The sequence below is a fragment of the Carassius gibelio genome, chromosome B16 (assembly GCF_023724105.1).
Source record: "Carassius gibelio isolate Cgi1373 ecotype wild population from Czech Republic chromosome B16, carGib1.2-hapl.c, whole genome shotgun sequence".
Taxonomy (NCBI): Eukaryota; Metazoa; Chordata; class Actinopteri; order Cypriniformes; family Cyprinidae; genus Carassius; species Carassius gibelio.
In genome coordinates this window covers 1,472,872-1,494,063 of record NC_068411.1, presented here as the reverse complement: position 1 = coordinate 1,494,063, position 21,192 = coordinate 1,472,872, and the positions used below count along the sequence as shown (strand labels likewise).

At 37.9% G+C, this 21,192-nt stretch overlaps 1 pseudogene; it reads right to left on the bottom strand.

Annotated features, from left to right (window-relative positions):
• The window catches only part of LOC127974696 (uncharacterized), a 61,618-nt pseudogene that overhangs the window by 6,186 nt on the left and 34,240 nt on the right, over positions 1 to 21,192 (bottom strand).

Below are 21,192 nucleotides of genomic sequence, written 5' to 3'. Positions count from 1 at the left end.
AGGAACAGGGTACTGAAATGGCCAGCCTGCAGTCCAGATCTTTCACCCATATTTGGCGCATCATAAAGAGGAAGATGCGACAAAGAAGACCTAAGACAGTTGAGCAACTAGAAGCCTATATTAGACAAGAATGGGACAACATTCCTATTCCTAAACTTAAGCAAATATGTCATCTATGTTGTATTCTGAAAATTCCACATCATTGCATTCGGTTTTATTCACAATTTGTACAGTGTCCCAGCTTTTTTGGAATCGGGTTTGTATATAAATACTGTTCAGAGTCTTTACACATCAATGTAACGTCATGAGCTGAAGGGTTTAATATGGATTTGTCTGTGTTTTTTTTTACTCTCATAGATTCTGTTACCATTTGCTATGCATTGTAAGGCTGAGAGACTGCAACGATTGGAGCTGAAAATTATAATTTGTGTTTTACTGAAGAAACAAAGTCACATACATCTTGGATGCCCTGGGGGTAAGCAGATAAACATCTAATTTTAATTTTTGGCTGAATTATCCCTTTAATAATGTTTGCAGTGCAATACTTGACCAAAAGCATAAATATTTTGATTATTTTATAAGTTAGGCCTATAGTTCATTAGTGCCAGCATTCTGCTCACTTCAAATCAGACACAGAGACGAAATAATAAGATCACATTTATTTAAATAAATTATAGCACTGACTGATCGATCAAGAGAGAGAGATGACAGCTATGTTTAAGTTACTTCAAAAATAGTGATTTTATCACCTTGTTGAAGAGGAATGTACTGTAGCTATTGAGTATCCAGGCTATTTTATTAATAAAAGTTGCGGGCAGTGCCGAAAAGTTTCTGTGTATGCACAGTGCAATATTTAATATCCGAACTCTGTCTCTCTCTCTCTGTGTGTATGTGTCTGTGTGGTTTTGTGTGCATCAATAAAAGCAGCACTTTAATATAGAAGAATATAGAATAATACCAGTGTATTTAACAGTTTAATGCATACTTGCCAGCCAATCAGAATTGAGTATTCAGACAGACTATGGTATAAAGTAGTTTTATAAATAAACAGTTGTTCTCTATAGTTCATATTGCATTATACGTAAGCTTCCATGTTAAAAATGTATATGCAGATAAATTTGAATTAAGATTACATCAGTTATACTAAAATAAAACTGCAATTATGTTCAGCATCAATTAAGTTCAGCACCAGTCTATCAGCACTTTCCACAATTAGTTAATCTCAGCAGCTGTAATAGTAAAAAAGGATTATATCTTAAGTCAAGTCAAATCACCTGTCTGAAGTTTATACATAAGTTGCATTAAACTTAGATGTTGTTTAGAAGATGGACCCCTGGTAATGTCATAAATATTTGCAAACAACAAGTCAAGATTATACCTTACTCTGAAATACTGCAAAACAAACTTTAGCTTATTCTGTTATGATCTCAATTAATATCGAATACAGTTCTTCATATTCTACATATTCACACTGTCTCACCCAATATGTGGTCTCTGCAGGACTCCTACAATCTTCTGAATTCTGTCCACTGCAACACTCTGCTGAAAACCGCTCAGACCTGTCAATCGCAAGCAGTATATGTAATGATTTATCTTAGGGTGTACTCACACTTGGCGTTTTGAACCATGTCCGAGCGCATTTGACCCCCAAAGCCTGGTTTGTTTGACTAGTGTGAGTGCTCCATGCCGCGCTTGGGTGCGGTTCGTTAAGCCAGCCATGGCCTTGTTGGAAAAGTGGGCTAGGGTACGGATTGTTTGGGCACGGGCACGGTACGCATGCAGTGTGAGCGCTAACTGCATCGGAGCATAGAAAAAAAATTACATTTTGTATGCGCAAACATATTCTATTGCCACACTACAATTTTCAATAAATTTAATTCAGTGTGAGTACTCTCTTAGTATTCATCAGAAAGAGTCAGATTAATTCACTTCCTGCACAGCCTGATGTGTTTCCACTTGTGTATTGAAATCTGCAATAACTGAAAACAATAAAGTTTACAGCAATAATTACAGCTGTTTTATATCCTTACAAAGAGTGATGTTTTAGTTCACCCAAAAATGAAAATTATGTAATTAATGACTCATCCTCATGTCGTTCCAAAGCCGTAAGACCTACGTTCATCTTTGGAGCACAGTTTAAGATATTTTAGATTAGTCCGAGAGCTTTCTGTACCTCCATTGAAAATGTATGTACGGTATACTGTCCATGTCCAGAAAGGTAATAATAACATTATCAAAGTAGTCCATGTGACATATGAGGGTCCGTTAGAATTTGTTGAAGCATCAAAAATACATTTTGGTTCAAAAATAAATTAGATCATGTTTTATTAGCTTTCTGGACATGGAAAGTATACCGTACATACAATTTCAAAGGAGGGACAGAAAGCTCTCAGACTAAATCTAAAATATCTTAAACTGTGTTCCAAAGATGAACGGAGGTCTTATGGGTTTGGAACACCATGAGGGTGAGTCATTAATGACATAATTTTCAGTTTTGGGTGAACTAACCCTTTCAGCCTAGACAAACACATAAACAGTGCTTTTGTCTCACCTTTGTCAAATCGCCCTTTCTTCAGTCCATTTAGAAGCTCTAGCAGTGGCCGAACATAACCTTGGAGTTCTAAACACTGAGAGGGAGAGAAAGCCACAATTAATAAATCTTTAAGAAATTTTCTGATATTAATATTGGTATAAGACAATCACATCAAAAGTGGACAGCACTAAATGCAAATGCAATGGAGTCAAAAAGTTCTACTTACCATTATTATCATCATTCAGAATACTGTCATAAAGGACATCAATATCGATTGTAAAGTTGCATAAAAAAAAGAAAAAAAAATGAGCAGAGACAAATATTCACATGGACTTATCATACAGGGAGGAAGGGAGCTTGAGCAGACAGCAACACAAAAATAATGAGTCACAGCATAATAATTTAATAGTGTGTTCAGTATTACTGAACAAAAATATTGTACTAATTTTGACATTTAGGCACTTTAGAAATTCTAATACACAAGTCAAATGGTTTTGATCAGTAAGATTTTTTATGTTTTTTAAAGAAGTCTCTTCTAAAATACGGCAAAAATATCAATATTGTGAAATATTTGTATTATTTAAAAATTACATTTCTATTTGACTATATTTAAAAATTTTAATTTATTCCTGTGGTTTCAAAGCTGAATTTTAAGCATAATTACTCCAGTCTTCAGTGTTGCATTATTCTTTAGAATTAATTCTAATATGCTGATTTGCTACTCAAAAAACATTTATCATCATTATTAATACATTTAATAAATTTATCAGGTTCTATGTTGAATAGAATGTTCAGAAGGACAGCATTTATCTTAAATAAAAATCTTTTCAAATGTCGTTATCATCACTTTTGATCAATTTAAAGCATCTTTGCTAAATGAAGGTAATAATTTCTATAACACTCCAAGCTTTTGGTGCAGTGCATGTATAATGTTACATAAGCTTTTTTTTTTTCAGATAAATGCTGATCTTTGGATGTTTCTATGCATCAAATTCTATTCAGTCAAAATTCTGATATACTCAACTGTTTTAAATCTTGGTAATAATAACAACAACAACTACAAATTTGTTTCTTGAACAGCAAATTAGGCGCAAAAAAGGCGCAGTGCAAGAGAGAACCTTTATTATTTTCCATGACCCCAGACCAAGGATTTAGAGCTTTTTATGTAATGGCCATACGAATAATGGGGTTGTCTGTGGTTTCAGAAATTGTTTGGATATATAGGCTATATATAGAAAAGAGGTGCCCAAATCACACCTTTTGGGGTAAAACAGCATGTCACTGGAGCAGTGCCCTTAAAATTATATATTTGTACATTTTTTATCCCTAGGAAGGCATACAAATTAGTACCTTAAGACTACGAATTACCACTCTAAGGTACTAATATGTTCCTATTACGGGTTAATATACAAAGATGTCCTTTTAAGAGTACTGCTATACAGTGTCAAGCTGTTGTAGGCCAAAAGGTACAATTTTGGCCACTCTTTTTCTGTCTGGCCTGGATGAGTGTGAGATTTCCCGGCCTGAAATAGAATCCAAGTCCGGCCCAGCCATAATTGGACAGTTGTGGGCTATTCCTTCATTAACATCAATCTCAGTCAATCTCCTGATTTCAACACGATTGACCAGGCATTTCAATTGCTCAAGACAAATCTAAAGGCAGAAAGACCTACAAACAAACAACTGAAGTTAGCTGCAGTAAAGGCCTGGCAAAGCATAACAAAGGAGGAAACCCAATTTTTGATGATTTCCAGATATGGGCAGTAATTACATGCAAAGGATTCTCAACAAAATATAAAAAAATGATTTGATTATATGTATTTGTTCAATTTCATTTGAGCCACTGAAATGGAGGAGGGGGTTCTCTATAAAAAAAGGGTTGTAATTCATTTAAAGCATTTTATGTTGTATTTTTGTTCAATCCCTTGAATTAAAGCATAAAATCTGTGCTTCAATTTAATCTTGATTGTTTCATTTTAAATCTAAACTGGTGACATACAGGGCGAAAATTATGAAAATTGTGTAACTGTCCAAATATATATGGACCGGATATATTTAATATATTTAAATTAATTAGATTCAGTAGATCATGTTATGTGAAGCTTGCAAATCTTAGGTTCATTCAGTACAAGTACTTGACTACAAAGTTGCTCTTCTGCTCAAAACGTTGGCAGAATCAAAATTCTAAAATCATTCATAATCAGTGTGTTGTTATTCTGTGATGTATTAAAACATCTCTATTATTTAATAACATACACAACCAATAAACTGATGCAGTAGATGACAAAGGCAGGTAATTCAGAGCCCCTTAATCATAAGAAGTCACATTTGTGATGCATATACAGGTGCAGGTCATATAATTAATTTATTTATAATTAATAGAATTCCATTCAAAAAGTGAAACTTGTTTATTATATTCATTCATTACACACAGACTAATATATTTCAAATGTTTATTTCTTTTAATTTTGCTGATTATAACTAACAATTTAGGACAATCCCAAATTCAGTATCTCAGAAAATTAGAATATCACTTAAGACCATTACAAAGACAGGATTTTTAGATATCTTGACAAACAGAAAATTATGAACATGAAAAGTATGAGCATGTACAGCACTCAATACTTAGTTGCAGCAATGCAGCGTGGCATGGAGGCGATCAGTCTGTGGCACTGCTCAGGTGTTATGAGAGCCCAGGTTGCTCTGATAGTGGCCTTCAGCTCTTCTGCATTGTTAGGTCTGGCATATCGCATCTTCCTCTTTACAATACCCCATAGATTTTCTATGGGGTTAAGGTCAGGCGAGTTTGCTGGCCAATTAAGAACAGGTATACCATGGCCCTTAAACCAGGCACTGGTGGCTTTGGCACTCTGTGCAGGTGCCAAGTTCTGTTGGAAAATGAAATCTGCATTTCCATAAAGTTGCTCAGCAGCAGGAAGCAGAAGGAAGTATAAGGCTGCATTGACCTTGGACCTCAGAAAACACAGTGGACCAACGCCAGCAAATCACATAGATCCCCAAACCATCACTAACTGTGGAAACTTTACACTGGACCTCAAGCAACGTGGATTGTGTGCCTGTCCTCTCTTCCTCCATACTCTGGGACCCTGATTTTCAAAGGAAATGCAAAATTTACTTCCATCAGAGAACATAACTTTGGACCACTCAGCAGAATTCCAATCCTTTTTGAAGCGAGACGCTTCTGACACTGTCTGTTGTTCAAGAGTAGCTTGACACAAGGAATGCGACAGCTGAAACCCATGTCTTGCATACGTCTGTGCGTAGTGGTTTTTGAAGCACTGACTCCAGCTGCAGTCCACTCTTTGTGAATCTCCTCCACATTTTTGAATGGGTTTTGTTTCAAAATCCTCTCCACACTGTAAAAACTAAAGGTGCCTCAGGTATCCTTTTGCGTACTCCAGGAACCTTAAAATGTATTTTAAGTGCCTCAAAGCATTTTTTCATAATAGGGTTCCTGGAAGAACCATTATAGTCTTTGCAGTTCGTGCATGAACTCATGGGATCCTAGAAGCACTATGTTCCCAGTTCTGAGGTTCTGGAGTCACCCTTTCATTACACTGAGACCTCAAAGTGCTCTGGAGGTTCCTGGAGGAACTCACATTTTAAAAAAGGGTCACTGCAAGCTCTGTTAACATTAAAGTGGTTCCTGGAAGATCTCCCTTGTAAAAGCCAGTATCTGGAAGAACCCAGAGAAGTGACAAAAATGAAATGTGACATTATTATTATTATTATTATTATTTACTTTTTAGGAATGTGATGGAACAATTAGTTTTGTGGCACTTGCATGTGAAAAAAAAAAAAAAAAAAACTAAATGGTTGAACAAATCTTCACACTTGTTCTGTCAAAACATAAATAAATAAAATAACAAAAGGACATACAAAATCTTCTAAATAGACAGAATATCCAACTAAAAGGTTACAGTTATTTCTGAAAACACTTCTCAGCAACAGGGATTGCAAGCAAACAGGCATCCAGTGGCTACACCATGTTTGTTATTATTATTTATTAATTTCCTCCAGACTTAAACTTAAATACTGCAATAAAAATAGTTTTATTGAAATAGGCTAAATGTTAAATCATTTGAAGGAGGATAGTTTACCTTGAAACTTTAAAGCAAACATTAAAAATATTATTTAACTAAATATGACTAAACACATTAATTTAATAAAAAAAAAAAAAGCTCTAATTATAACAATCGGTACAATAGTAATATTTAGATTTTTTTTTTCCTAATGGAATAAGTTTAAATTATTCAGAAATAACTGTTCAGCCGTTGTCAAGAAGAAGAAAATGCATGAAGCTTGGCGTCCTCGCGCTCCTGCTGTTTGCTCGCGTGCGCGTGGAAGAGCGATTTCAAATACAAAGAAGTAACGGCTCCTTTCCTCAAAGAAAGAAACAACCGCTGCGCAAGGTGAGTAAAGGCTCCGAAATAAATACACAGATTTATTATTTGTATACTAATTCCTACACTGACACATAAAACTGTATGTTTTTTTTATAACTTTTTTTTTTGTTTTAACCATTAATTTAATAGCTGCGATGCTTACGAGTCTAATGCACTTTGTGGGATGAAATGGAGACTACAAACACAAGGTCACAAACAATAATTATTAGTTAGGTTTAACTTACACATGATGTTTACATTTATTCATTGTAACTCTTTTCTTCAACTTTTCTAATTTATTGTTGTCTTTTAACGTTTGTTAAATAGTTATACATCCATGTTAACGTACATGTAACATTAGGCTATTAGCCTATTTTTAGAGTCATTTGCACATAAGGTAACGTTACATAAAACTGGTTTTGATCATTTTCTCTCCTCAGAAAATCCAGTATGGCTTCTCTAAAAATCTCAAAGGATTCACAGAGCAGCACTATGTAAGTATTTAATTATTTATTTAACATTGAAATAACTGAAATGGTGTTTCAGCTTGGCCTAATCCAAAATTATATATGACTGTGCACACTGTTACACTGAACTGAATTAAACAATAAAAAAAAAAAACTACCCATATGTTCTTTTTATTCAGCAGTTAATAAAGAAATGTGGCTCTGTAGTGGACACCTGTGAGGCAGTGGACAGACAGCTGCTGAAGTCTGATGCTGGCTGACAATAAACAGACCTCTCTGGATGTACCCCATCTTTTGTAGGTGTGTAAATAAGTTTTGCAGAGACACACCAGAAACCCTTCTAAAACATTCAATTATTTATAGTTTATTAACGGTTCTTTTTCTTTTCTTTTTTTATTGTTTTCAGAGTAATTCTAACATTGCCCTTCCTGTAACATGATGATCCTGCTGTCCTGGACTGTATATGATGAGGTATGTATGAGTTTGTCCATGTGTGTATACATATGTAGTGTACACACACAACTTATACACACACATTGTGCACTTAATTAGCCCACAACCATTAATCAATGCACTAATATGACAAAATAATTCCTGTGGTGTTCCTCATTTTTAAGATAATTAAAAAAATACCTGTGATAAACGAATAAATGTAAATATTTTGTTATTTAACTTTAAGTAACCTGCAGGTTGCGCTTATCCCTATTGCTTATACATTTACATTACATTTACATTTATTCATTTAGCAGACACTTTTATCCAAAGCGACTTACAGATGAAGACAGTGGAAGCAATCAAAAACAACAAAAAGAGCAATGATATATAAGTGCTATAACAAGTCTCAGTTAGGTTAACACAGTACACGTAGGATGGGTTTTTAACTAATATAATAAATAAAAAGAAAACAGATAGAATAAAAAAAATAAAAGAATAGAGCAAGCTAGTTAGAGGTCTTTACACATACACACACACATACATATACAATTGCATAATAAATGAAAAGAAAATAGAATACAAAAAGATTAGAAAGGTAGTTAGATTTTTTAAAGAATAGAATTAAAATAGTGAGTGTTAAAGTTAGAGGGTCAAATAAAGATGGAAGAGATGTGTTTTAAGCCGATGCTTGAAGATGGCTAAGGACTCAGCTGCTCGGATTGAGTTGGGGAGTTCATTCCACCAGAAGGGAACATTTAATTTAAAAGTCCGTAAAAGTGACTTTGTGCTTCTTTGGGATGGCACAATCAAGTGACGTTCACTTGCAGAACGCAAGCTTCTAGAGGGCACATAAGTCTGAAGTAACGAATTTAGGTAAATGGGTGCAGAGCCAGTGGTAGTTTTGAAGGCAAACATCAATGCCTTGAATTTTATGCGAGCAGCTATTGGAAGCCAGTGCAAATTGATAAACAGAGGTGTGACGTGTATTCTTTTTGGTTCATTAAAAATTAATCTTGCTGCCGCGTTCTGAATTAATTGTAAAGGTTTGATAGAATTGGCTGGAAGACCTGCCAAGAGGGCATTGCAATAGTCCAGCCTGGACAGAACAAGAGCTTGAACAAGGAGTTGTGCAGCATGTTCTGAAAGAAAGGGCTTGATCTTCTTGATGTTGAATAAAGCATATCTGCAGGATCGGACAGTTTTATCAATGTGGTCTGAGAAAGTCAGCTGATCATCAATCATAACTCCAAGGCTTCTAGCTGTTTTTGAAGGAGTTATGGTTGATGTGCCTAACTTGATGGTGAAATTGTGATGGAACGATGGGTTTGCTGGAATCACAAGCAGTTCTGTCTTGGCAAGGTTGAGTTGAAGGTGATTGTCCATCATCCAGGAAGAAATCTCAGTTAGACAAGCTGAGATGCGAATAGCTACCGTCGGATCATCAGGATGGAATGAGAGGTAGAGTTGAGTGTCATCAGCATAGCAGTGGTATGAAAAGCCATGTTTTTGAATGACAGAACCTAATGATGCCATGTAGACAGAGAAGAGAAGTGGTCCAAGAACTGAGCCCTGAGGCACCCCAGTAGTTAGATGTTGAGACTTGGACACCTCACCTCTCCAAGATACTTTGAAGGACCTATCTGATAGGTAAGACTCAAACCATTGAAGTATTGTTCCTGAGATGCCTTTCGCCAGTAGCGTTGATAGGAGGATCTGGTGGTTAACCGTGTCAAAAGCAGCGGACAGATCAAGCAAGATAAGTACTGAAGATTTGGATTCTGCTCTTGCCAGTCTTAGAGCTTCAACAACTGAGAGCAAGGCCGTCTCAGTTGAATGTCCACTTCTGCAGCCAGATTGGTTGCTGTCAAGGAGATTGTTGTGTGTGAGAAATGTAGAGACTTGTTTGAACACAGCTCGTTCAAGTGTTTTTGCAATAAAAGGAAGAAGGGAAACTGGTCTGTAGTTCTCTAAAAGAGATGGGTTGAGGTTGGGTACACTTTATACACTTTTTTTCTACCACATCTTTTCCTTCCCCTCGCCTCTCTATTAATGTGCTTAGACACAGAGCTCTGTGAACAGCCAGCCTCTTTTGCAATAACCTTTTGTGTCTTGCCCTCCTTGTACAAGGTTAATGGTCGTCTTTTGGACAACTGTCAAGTCAGCAGTCTTCCCCATGATTGTGTAGCCTACAGAACTAGACTTAGGCCCCGTCCACACGGAGACGCGTTTCTGTGAATACGCACACATTTTTTATTGGATAGGCATTTCGTCCACACGGATCCGGTGTTTTCGCAAGGTGAAACCGCTATTTTTTGAAACCGGGTCCCAAAGTGGATAAATTTGAAAACGCCGTCTTTGCGTTTTCGTCTGGACAGCTAATCCGTATATTTTCTGAAACTATGACGTCATCAGCCCATGTCTCCCCCCTAGTCAGACAGCTCTACGTCATGTAACAGCAACAAAAACATGAACAAAAACTGAACGATTGTCTTTTTATTAACTAACATTAACACTGATTAATAAATGTATTGTTCCATGTTCGTTTGGGTACCACACGCAAGGTTTATGAGCATAGTCCAAGTCTTCTTCTCTGTTTTTAGTGTATCTCTGTGGCAGGATTACAGCGCCACATACTGGCCTGGCATGTATACTACATTATTTTGCGGTTTCGTGTGGACGTGGATATTTCTTGAGACGAGGAAAAAAAAGATCGGATTGGGGTAAACTCCGTCTCCGTGTGGACGGGGCCTGAGAAACCATTTAAAGGCCTTTGCAGGTTTTATGAGTTAATTAGCTGATTAGAGTGTGGTACCAGGTGTCTTCAATATCGAACCTTTTCACAATATTCTTATTTTCTAAGATACTGAATTTGAGATTTTCCTTAGTTATAATCATCAAAATAAAAAGATATGACCAGCACCTGTAAATACTACAGGTAAAAAGTAAAGGGTATCCACTGACTACATTTGATTGGACCACTCAAGAAAGATGTTAACATCATGTGTAAAGGGTTAAGAATTGGTAGAAAAATTCTCACCTTACGAGCAAACAGCAGGTCACCTTAAGTTCCTCCATTCTTCTCTTGCTTGCTCTCTGAGCTACTCCATCTTAATAGAGACGAAGAAGACGAGGAGAGAGACCGATAGGATGAGATGGATGAAGATGCTGACCTAGCAAGACTGTTGTCCAGTGGTCTCTCAGGGTCACTAGACACAATAAACGCATCACATGCCCACTGAGATCCAGGATGCTCCGGCACTCTGTTCATACTGTGAACATTTCTGTTAGAGAGACCTGACTGAGTCAAATGGATTGCATGGGGCTTGCCCCTGTTCTCCAACAGGAAAACATCCGTTTCATCATCACTGAACATGAAATTGTTGTTGGAGCTTAGTGAATCCTGTGATGGCTGAGAGGAAATAGATTCTGTCGACTGCATGACTGTGGGAAAGACAGATAAAAGAGAGGGAAATATCCTTTAAAGTCAAAGTTTTCAAATAAAAATGTATGTGTAAAATTAATGCAAAGAAGAACGAGAAGACAGAGACTAGCATTAAAAAAAAAAAATTCATAGTAGGCTGACTAGAGGGCAACTTTACAAAATGTGCAAACTTCAGCAATAGTGGGGCCCAAATGTTGGAGACCACTAGTTGCTCATGTATTGCATATATATATATATATATATATATATATATATATATATATATATATATATATATATATATATATATATATAATTTCTTTTTAATTTAATTTTTTTACGAAAAACAAAACAGGAAACACAATGTTTTTTCCATTATTAAAGACTGAATTTAGATTAAAAATGTATGAATACAAAGGAAATGAAATTACTTCCCAAAAATAATTAATCTATAATGACCTCAATAAATTCCTGAGATCAAATAAAATAAACAAAATGCCAAAACTTGAAAACATTAATGTGTATCAAACCACTGAAGTAAGGTTTTCCATAATAATACATATATTATTCAGATTAAATTTAAAATCTGAGATTTTCATGATCTTTTAGAAAGCATATTTCAATAAAATCAAATACACCCAATTTCATTATTACATTTATTTAAGTTTTGTGGAAGCCAGTGCAGAGTACATGGAGTCTGTCTAGACCCTCTGATATAACAGAAAAAAGACAAGCATGCATGTCTGAGCAAAACTGTGTAAGTGTGTGTGCATGATTCGGTTGTGTAAGTGTATATGATCTAGAGCAGGAAAATAGGGGGAGGGGTGCAGCAGGATGCTTTAACATAGTGGTGTCAGGGTTACTGAGGGAGAGGACCCAGATGCAGAGTGAACAAGGAACGTTTATTGACAAAAGACCAAGCACATTAGGAGGGAGCGGCTTGAACAGTCCAGACAGTAGGATTGGGTAGATGGGTAGACAGTGGAGCAGGCAGATGGGGGGGGATGACCGCCGAGGGGGGCTCTGGGTGACAACCGAGGGCAGGACTGTAGAGGAGGCTGTGCAAGGGACCAGACCACAACACCAGGAACCAAGGGCACTTGACTATAGAGGTATAGCCACACACGTCAGACCTCCAGGCGGGGAGACCCAGTAGCCAGGGAGAAGGCAGCGGGCAAGACAGGAACAGACAGAACTCACAAAACACTAGACAAGACTTAAGACAACAGGAGAACAACAACAACTATAATAATAATAATAATAATAATAATAATAATAATAATAATAATAAAAGGGCAAAAATCAGACAAGGGTGCTATGACCTAGAAACAAGATAAACTAGGAAAACCAAAGCTAACTAACCAAAGTAAACTAAAAAGGTAAAGAAATAAATACAGAATAAAGTTCTAGAAATAACTGGAGAGACTAACCAAGAGAATAACTCAAAGGGGAAAATAAATACTTTAAAGAACAAGTCAAATTAAAAAGTGAGATCCAAACAAAAAGAAACACTTAAACTAGACTAGAATGAACAGTGACGAGATAAACTTAAACTAACAAATACCAGACTTAAACTGACAAGGGAAAAACTCTATTAGTATGGAACAGCTAGCACGCTAAGCAGACACTAACTCACACACAAAACAAACCGGCAAACACATGAGGGAAGTGATCACAATAAAAGCATACAGAGACATGAGGAACAGGTGACAACACTCTGACTAATGGGGACTAAACAAGGGGGCGTGACCAGGGAAAGCAAGGAGGTGGGACAAGAGGAGCACGTGGTAGACACAAGAGACACAACCATGTGCTCAAGCACAAAATAAACAAAGACACATTGAACAAAGACAGTACAGACAAGACTGTCAGGGCAGGATCCTGACAAGTGGTTAAAAAAGGCAGCTATGGTCTTTCTACTTCTTCATTTTATCTTATCTTATCCTATAAATAAATATACATACATACATGTATATTTTCTGTTGCATTTTAAATGTAACTAGATTGCACAAACAGTTACACTCCAATTACCAATGTCAAAGTGAGCAGTCTAAATTCTATTCCCTATTATCCATGTGTGGCATGCATGCTAACAACGAATTGTTTAATAATAAATAACAAACTATATATATATAGTTTGTTATTTATTATTAACACACTATACATACATTAACTTCAGGGCACCTGTGCAAGCAACGCAAACCCTTTCCGACGATCCTGTCTACTCTACCCCACAGATCAGCTTGCTTTCTGGGCTCACTCTCTCTCACTTGTCACTTCCCCGAGTGTCAACATGTGCATGGACACACGTGCCCAATTTAGTGCCATCCACGCACAGCCTCTCGCTGACCGCTGCAGTCAGATAGTAACAGTTTTATTACGATCTAGCCAGTAATTGTTCCGCTCTTCTGAGACTGGCCAGTCATTGACTCGATCGTAGTTCCGCCCATGCGTGCTATTTGTGTTGGCATGGGCCGATGCGGAGCTGAAGTGTAACCTGTTTTTATACAGACTATGTGTAAACGCGCAGGTCGTAAAGATACAGTACGGGCAGCGTGTGTGCGCGTAATGTAGCCTACATAGTGCGCATTCACTCTTGTGATTGGAAAGGAGCAAGATTGTTACGCAAGGAAATCATAAAATTATAACTTCATAACTTAAAATTCTCACTATCACGTGGTAATCGTCCATTGAAAGACAGCTAATCTACAGACTACATACATGTCAGATAAACCAGCTGACACACGTGAACCTCTGTCTTTAGTCTCACTTTAAACACATTAAAACATGAAGCTTTCGTCAAGGATTTTACTACATTTGTAGAGGTCTTATAGCTGAAGCATTTGTTTTGCAAATGAATTAAACAATTATAAAATTTAATTAATTTTTCTTTGTTCAATATATTCTTTAAATATTATTTTCCGCACCCATACTGGTTTTCAGAAGCCATGTCTTCAGATGTTAGGGCATTGCTTAAAATCCAAACAGGGATGAATTTAGAAGCTACCAAATACTTCCATGTTTTCCCTATTTAAAGACAGTTACATGAGTAGTTACACGAGTAAGTATGGTGACACAAAATAAACTGGTGATTTCCTAAGTCGATACAAATTATGACTATAATCTATGGTGGAAGAGCAATTCGCAGCACTTCAATCTTGGAGCAGTAATATCATCACTCCTGAAAACTAAACTTAGTTATAATTTTTTATCTGCTTAGAAAATCGTCACAATTTTATTTTGTGTCACCATACTTAGTTGTGTATGGTTCAACGATCTCAACTGGCTGAGGGCAGCCTAAAAAGATGCTCAGGACAGTTGACGGGACACTGCTGCGCATCGTCATGAAAGCTTATCTTTTCACGTGTTTTTAAGCCTTACCACTTGTCGATTTATACATTAAAGCATCCAAACACAAGAAGCGGAAAAGCTTAAAGGCCGTGTTGCAAGGTTAATTTTTTAACGAATTTGTGCAATTTGCTTGTTGGTAATAAACATTTAAAGGTGCCATCTGTAATGTTTGGCAAAAAAAAATCAAGTCATACTCCACATTCAATACCAGATGGGGGCACTATGCCTCAAAGTGAATTGGTCTACTCTAGAGTAACAAACGAGAAACGGCATAGTCTCTATGCTCCGCCCCTACTTTCACAACAACACTACAGCCATAGCCGAAGCCTAACTGTGCGTTCACACCGCCGGCGTCGAGAGCGTCAAAAATCGCTCTTGCCGCTCTGCAGAAAGATTTGTGAGCGCTCAGACGCTCTAACGTAGATCGAATGCTTATTTTGTATTTAAAGCGGCCGCAAAGCAAACAAGCTTGTTGATCTCATGCAGACTAAACCATCAGGAGTTATAACCTCATTAAATATTGTTGTGGATGAAATATTAGGATCCTTTACTTAAAATGAACAATCTCAGACACCTTGGTCCACGTATCACTTTTAATTTATTTTTTTATGTCCCTGTAGGCAAACAGGGACATATCATAGATTAATACAAACGCTAAACAGCAATAATCAACCTGTCCTTTATTCTGCTTGAGAACTAATGTGCCAACTCTCAAGCATTCACCGTGAGACACACGCAATTGACTCTTTTCACACGCTTTCACGCCACACATCAATTTTTTCACGCACAGAAAAACCACGAAGCAAAGAGGACACGGAGACCAACAGACTAGACAGAGCAGGTTAGTTATGATACATAGGGCTGTGCAAAAAATCGAATGCGATTTTCATGCACCTTTCATCAGTAAAGACGCTCCTGTAATTAGAAGTATATCTCCAGCATGTGTTCAGATCAGGGTTGCCAGGTTTTAACAACAAATCCTGTCCAGTTGCTTCTTAAAACTAGTCCAAAACTAGCCCGATCGCGTTTCCGGGAGGTTCCCCAATAAAAATTGCTTCCCGGGGTTAAAATATAAATTTTTGGGAAGGGTTTCCAGGGTAAAATTAGCATTTAAGGGGCTAAATATCACGTTATTGGTATTGGGATTGCTTCAAACCGCGGACATGAAAAACAACCGCAGACTTGGCAACACTGGTTCAGGTGGAGCGGCAGTTACTGCACAGAGCCTTAGTCTACCGACAACTAACAAAATCGCTTTCAAAATCGACAAAGAATCGCCTGCGATTTTAACATCGATGTTGTGTAGATTGTCTGTGAATTACGGCTCAGTGTAGTAAATGCAAACCAGTGTTGTCAAGTCTGTGGTGGTTGTTTTTCATGTCCGCTGGTCACAGCGACCCCAATACAAATAACGTGATATTTAGCCCCTAAAATGCGAATTTTACCAAGGCAACCCTGCTAAAAAACCTATATTTTAACCCCGGGAAGCAATGTTTTATCGGGGAACCTTCTGGAAGCGAGATTGGGCTAGTTTTGAGAAGCAACTGGGCAGGATTTGTTGTGAAAACCTGGCAATCCTGATCTGAACACACGTGCTGAGATATACTCCTAATTACAGGAGCGTCTTTACTGATGAGATGTACATGAGTAAAGACATGCACAGCCCTATATAATAAAATGGGTAACGTTAAGTTATAGCTAGCTAATTATCAAACACAGCTACGGTTAGCCATCGCTAACATTAGCACGTTTATCGAACAGCCTTCGATACATTTCTATGTTATAACTTCCCGAAAACAAATACACAAACATATAAAACAAACTTCTAGCGAAATACTAACAGCATCTAACTTGCAAGTTCGGAGTCGAACCTCATTTCTTTCAGGTCCATCAGTTGTCTCCAGCGATTAAAAGCAGTGCCGATGTTTACTCTGGTATTCTTATCAGATTTGATTTGTGATTCAGAGCGCAGTTGTTTCCCTGTAGCAGGTGTTGGTCTCTTGCCAAGGGCTTCAGCTATCCTCCCACTCTTTTCCCTGAACTGAAAGTAGTGGGCTGTACTTTCCACATGATTGACATCAGGTTCAAGTACACGCCCACAAGCCCTGCGAGTTATTCGTGTATTGCAAGTTGGCTGGTGGATATGTTGCCCGCATACTGCCTCCCACGGCCGAAACTGGTATTACAACACCTGTCGGGCCGGGGCTAGTAATGCTAATGCTAATTAAGGTTGATATCTCTGCAGCACTATAACTTGAAATTTTTTTTATGACATCATCGCCCTTATTTCTTCTCATTCTTTTGATGCGTGTAGGTCATGTTATGGATATTTTTACCTCAGTTTCTGCATATGGCACCTTTAAACTGTTATCCATTGTATTTTATGTTGTTGGGTATCACAAAACGGAATATAGTACGAAAAAGTAGGTACTATCTTACAGCGGTCTCCTTTCCCCCACTATGCATTGCATCACGTCACGTTGGGGAGAGAATTTACCAAAGCACGCCTTGAGAGCATTGAGAGTGACTAGAGAGAGACGAGTAGTAGACGAGAGTATTCTGATAGCGTAAATTATAGATAAATAGATAAATACATTGATGTATATAGATAGATAGACTACATATATAGATAGATAGACAGACAGATAGATAGAGAGATATCGACCAACAGCGACCCAAACGCACTCACTTCCCTACAGCTTTTCAGCGCATTTTCCATGCATTGACCTAAAATCGTTTTTTCAACATGTACCACTTGCATAAACACTGCATCCATAGGCAGTATTATTCGTAGGGGCTGTCATCGTTGTTTTGCGTGCTGTGTGACCTCGGAACTCGGAGTACATCGATCTAGTACGAGGCACAAGTGTTCGGTGCGCACGCAGAGACAGAGTCACATATCACGGACAGTAGCGTTGAACCGAGCTCTCTTCTGAGTTCTCCTCGAAGTCCCTCCTGCACCTGAACGAGCAAATACAAATCACAATTTGAACAAACAAAAAGTTCAGTACCGTGGTGTTCTGGTGTTCAGGGCTCACGCAGAGAGAGGCGTCTCTCAAAACGCATGAACACCGAATTTGCTTATTTTTGCTCTTGTGCCGACAAATACATACAGCAAATTATAATATATATATATACATATATATATATATATATAATTATTCAGCACCTTATGAAGCACCATGTATTGCTTATGTGTTTTTTTTCTGAATTGCTAATGCAACCTTTTCACACCACAGACTGAACAAAATTAAGCATTGCTTGGTAATTGCTCAACAAAGTATTGATAGTTGTGTAAATATTGTCATAATAACAGTTGTCTGTAGTTTTGGTTGATTGTAATCCATTACATGCATTTCTATCAAAGTTATGACATTATAAAGAGGAATTTGTTCTGACAGTTTAACTCTAAGTTCTTGTCATATTTTAGAACCACTTTACAAAGTGATAGCAAATAAACTAATAAATTGAGAAATGTTGAAGGTGTCTGAATAAATTTTGGTTTGATTGTGTATTTCATTTTTACATTGAAGACTATCCATTGCTATTTTACATTTAATTATTCGGTTTCTGTACCTGGACACCTATAAACTTAAACATTGTGTAAATAAGAAAAAATAAATAAAAATGAATGAACATACAAATTAAACAATTTCAAACAGGGCCCGCTGGTACAACCTTCACTGGGGCCTCGCAAAGCCCAGCTACGGTCCTGCGCGTCACCATGGCAACCATAAAGTAATAATAAATAACTAAAAAATAACGGTCACCTTGAAAAACTCATGCTGGTTGTTGGTCAGCTCGATTATTTACGTGTGAAAGGGTTAGCCTATATGTTGTATGCGCAGCCGCAGAGGAGACATAATTTAAGGGCGCGAGTCCCGCAAGAATATGTCACAAAAACGGATTTCAAATTTCTTTTCAAAAGCTCCCACAGCAAAGCGAGTAAGAGAAGGGGGGGGGGGGCAACATCACTGGATTTGACATCCGATTCATCGTTATGTGCAGCAGCACCACCGGCAGAAAGCCGCCAGGATGAGCAGCAACAGCTGACCCAAGTGAGTAAACCCACAACCGACACCCTCACTATGAGCCACTCTCATCCCTCGTCGCCACACGTGGATAGTCAAAAAGCAGATGCAGGTACACAGTCCTTCAGGCCTCCGCCTGCATATAACTGCGGATGGGACAACAGATATCAGTGGCAAAGAAAAATTTTCAATCAGTCTGCAGTTTAGCAATGACCACCTAGAAGTACAACATTTCTGTCTTGGCTTTTACAACGCCCCTGACACAATGGCTGAAATCTTATTTCTGTGCATAAAGGATGTCCTGGTGTCCCTCAATTTGTCACTGGAGCGACTGAGGGCTACTGCTTTGATGGAGCCAGTAACATGTCAGGGAGGTTCAATGGGGTGCAAGCTAAACTGAAGGAAGTACAGTATTGTTCAAAATAATAGCAGTACAATGTGACTAACCAGAATAATCAAGGTTTTTAGTATATTTTTTATTGCTACGTGGCAAACAAGTTACCAGTAGGTTCAGTAGATTGTCAGAAAACAAACAAGACCCAGCATTCATGATATGCACGCTCTTAAGGCTGTGCAATTGGGCAATTAGTTGAAAGGGGTGTGTTCAAAAAAATAGCAGTGTCTACCTTTGACTGTACAAACTCAAAACTATTTTGTACAAACATTTTTTTTTTCTGGGATTTAGCAATCCTGTGAATCACTAAACTAATATTTAGTTGTATGACCATAGTTTTTTAAAACTGCTTGACATCTGTGTGGCATGGAGTCAACCAACTTGTGGCACCTCTCAGCTGTTATTCCACTCCATGATTCTTTAACAACATTCCACAATTCATTCACATTTCTTGGTTTTGCTTCAGAAACAGCATTTTTGATATCACCCCACAAGTTCTCAATTGGATTAAGGTCTGGAGATTGGGCTGGCCACTCCATAACATTAATTTTGTTGGTTTGGAACCAAGACTTTGCCCGTTTACTAGTGTGTTTTGGGTCATTGTCTTGTTGAAACAACCATTTCAAGGGCATGTCCTCTTCAGCATAGGGCAACATGACCTCTTCAAGTATTTTAACATATGCAAACTGATCCATGATCCCTGGTATGCGATAAATAGGCCCAACACCATAGTAGGAGAAACATGCCCATATCATGATGCTTGCACCTCCATGCTTCACTGTCTTCACTGTGTACTGTGGCTTGAATTCAGAGTTTGGGGGTCGTCTCACAAACTTCCTGTGGCCCTTGGACCCAAAAAGAACAATTTTTCTATCATCAGTCCACAAAATGTTCCTCCATTTCTCTTTAGGCCAGTTGATGTGTTCTTTGGCAAATTGTAACCTCTTCTGCACATGCCTTTTTTTTAACAGAGGGACTTTGCGGGGGATTCTTGAAAATAGATTAGCTTCACACAGACGTCTTCTAACTGTCACAGTACTTACAGGTAACTCCAGATTGTCTTTGATCATCCTGGAGGTGATCATTGGCTGAGCCTTTGCCATTCTGGTTATTCTTCTATCCATTTTGATGGTTGTCTTCCGTTTTCTTCCACGTCTCTCTGGTTTTGCTCTCCATTTTAAGGCATTGGAGATCATTTTAGCTGAACAGCCTATCATTTTTTGCACCTCTTTATAGGTTTTCCCCTCTCTAATCAACTTTTTAATCAAAGTACGCTGTTCTTCTGAACAATGTCTTGAACGACCCATTTTCCTCAGCTTTCAAATGCATGTTCAACAAGTGTTGGCTTCATCCTTAAATAGGGGCCACCTGATTCACACCTGTTTCTTCACAAAATTGATGACCTCAGTGATTGAATGCCACACTGCTATTTTTTTGAACACACCCCTTTCAACTAATTCAACTAATTGCCCAATTGCACAGCCTTAAGAGCGTGCATATCATGAATGCTGGGTCTCATTTGTTTTCTGAGAATCTACTGAACCTACTGGTAACTTGTTTGCCACGTAGCAATAAAAAAATATACGAAAAACCTTGATTATTCTGGTTAGTCACATTGTACTGCTATTATTTTGAACAATACTGTATGTCCCAACTGTTTTTGTCCACTGCGCAAATCACTCATTGGATCTAGTTTTGCAAGAAGTGGCTTGTGAAGTGTGTCAGTTGCTGATATGCTAAACTTTGTGCGTGAAGTCACTGTTATAAACAACGATTCAGCAAAGAGAAAATTGTTGTATCAGTCCCTATTTGGAGCCGGAGACGTTGTGAACTTGCTTGGCCTCTGCTTAACTCTGGGGTGCGTCAGAGTTGTGTCACTGTCACGTTTGCTGACCTGCTATGGAGAGATGTTACAGACTTTCAGATCTGTGAAAGGGGACACCCGTGCCAAAATTGCAGGACTGCTAACAAAGGCCACAAATAGGCGCACAGTGTTAGGTTTGTTTGCCTGCGTAACCATATTTACCCATTTGAAGCAGTGGCATGATCACTTCAAGGAACCAAAGTCACAGCTTTAGGATCCATGGAAGCTGGCAAAGTCCTTTTCAAACAACTGGGCACACTGCGACAAGATGAAACCATCAATGACCTTGT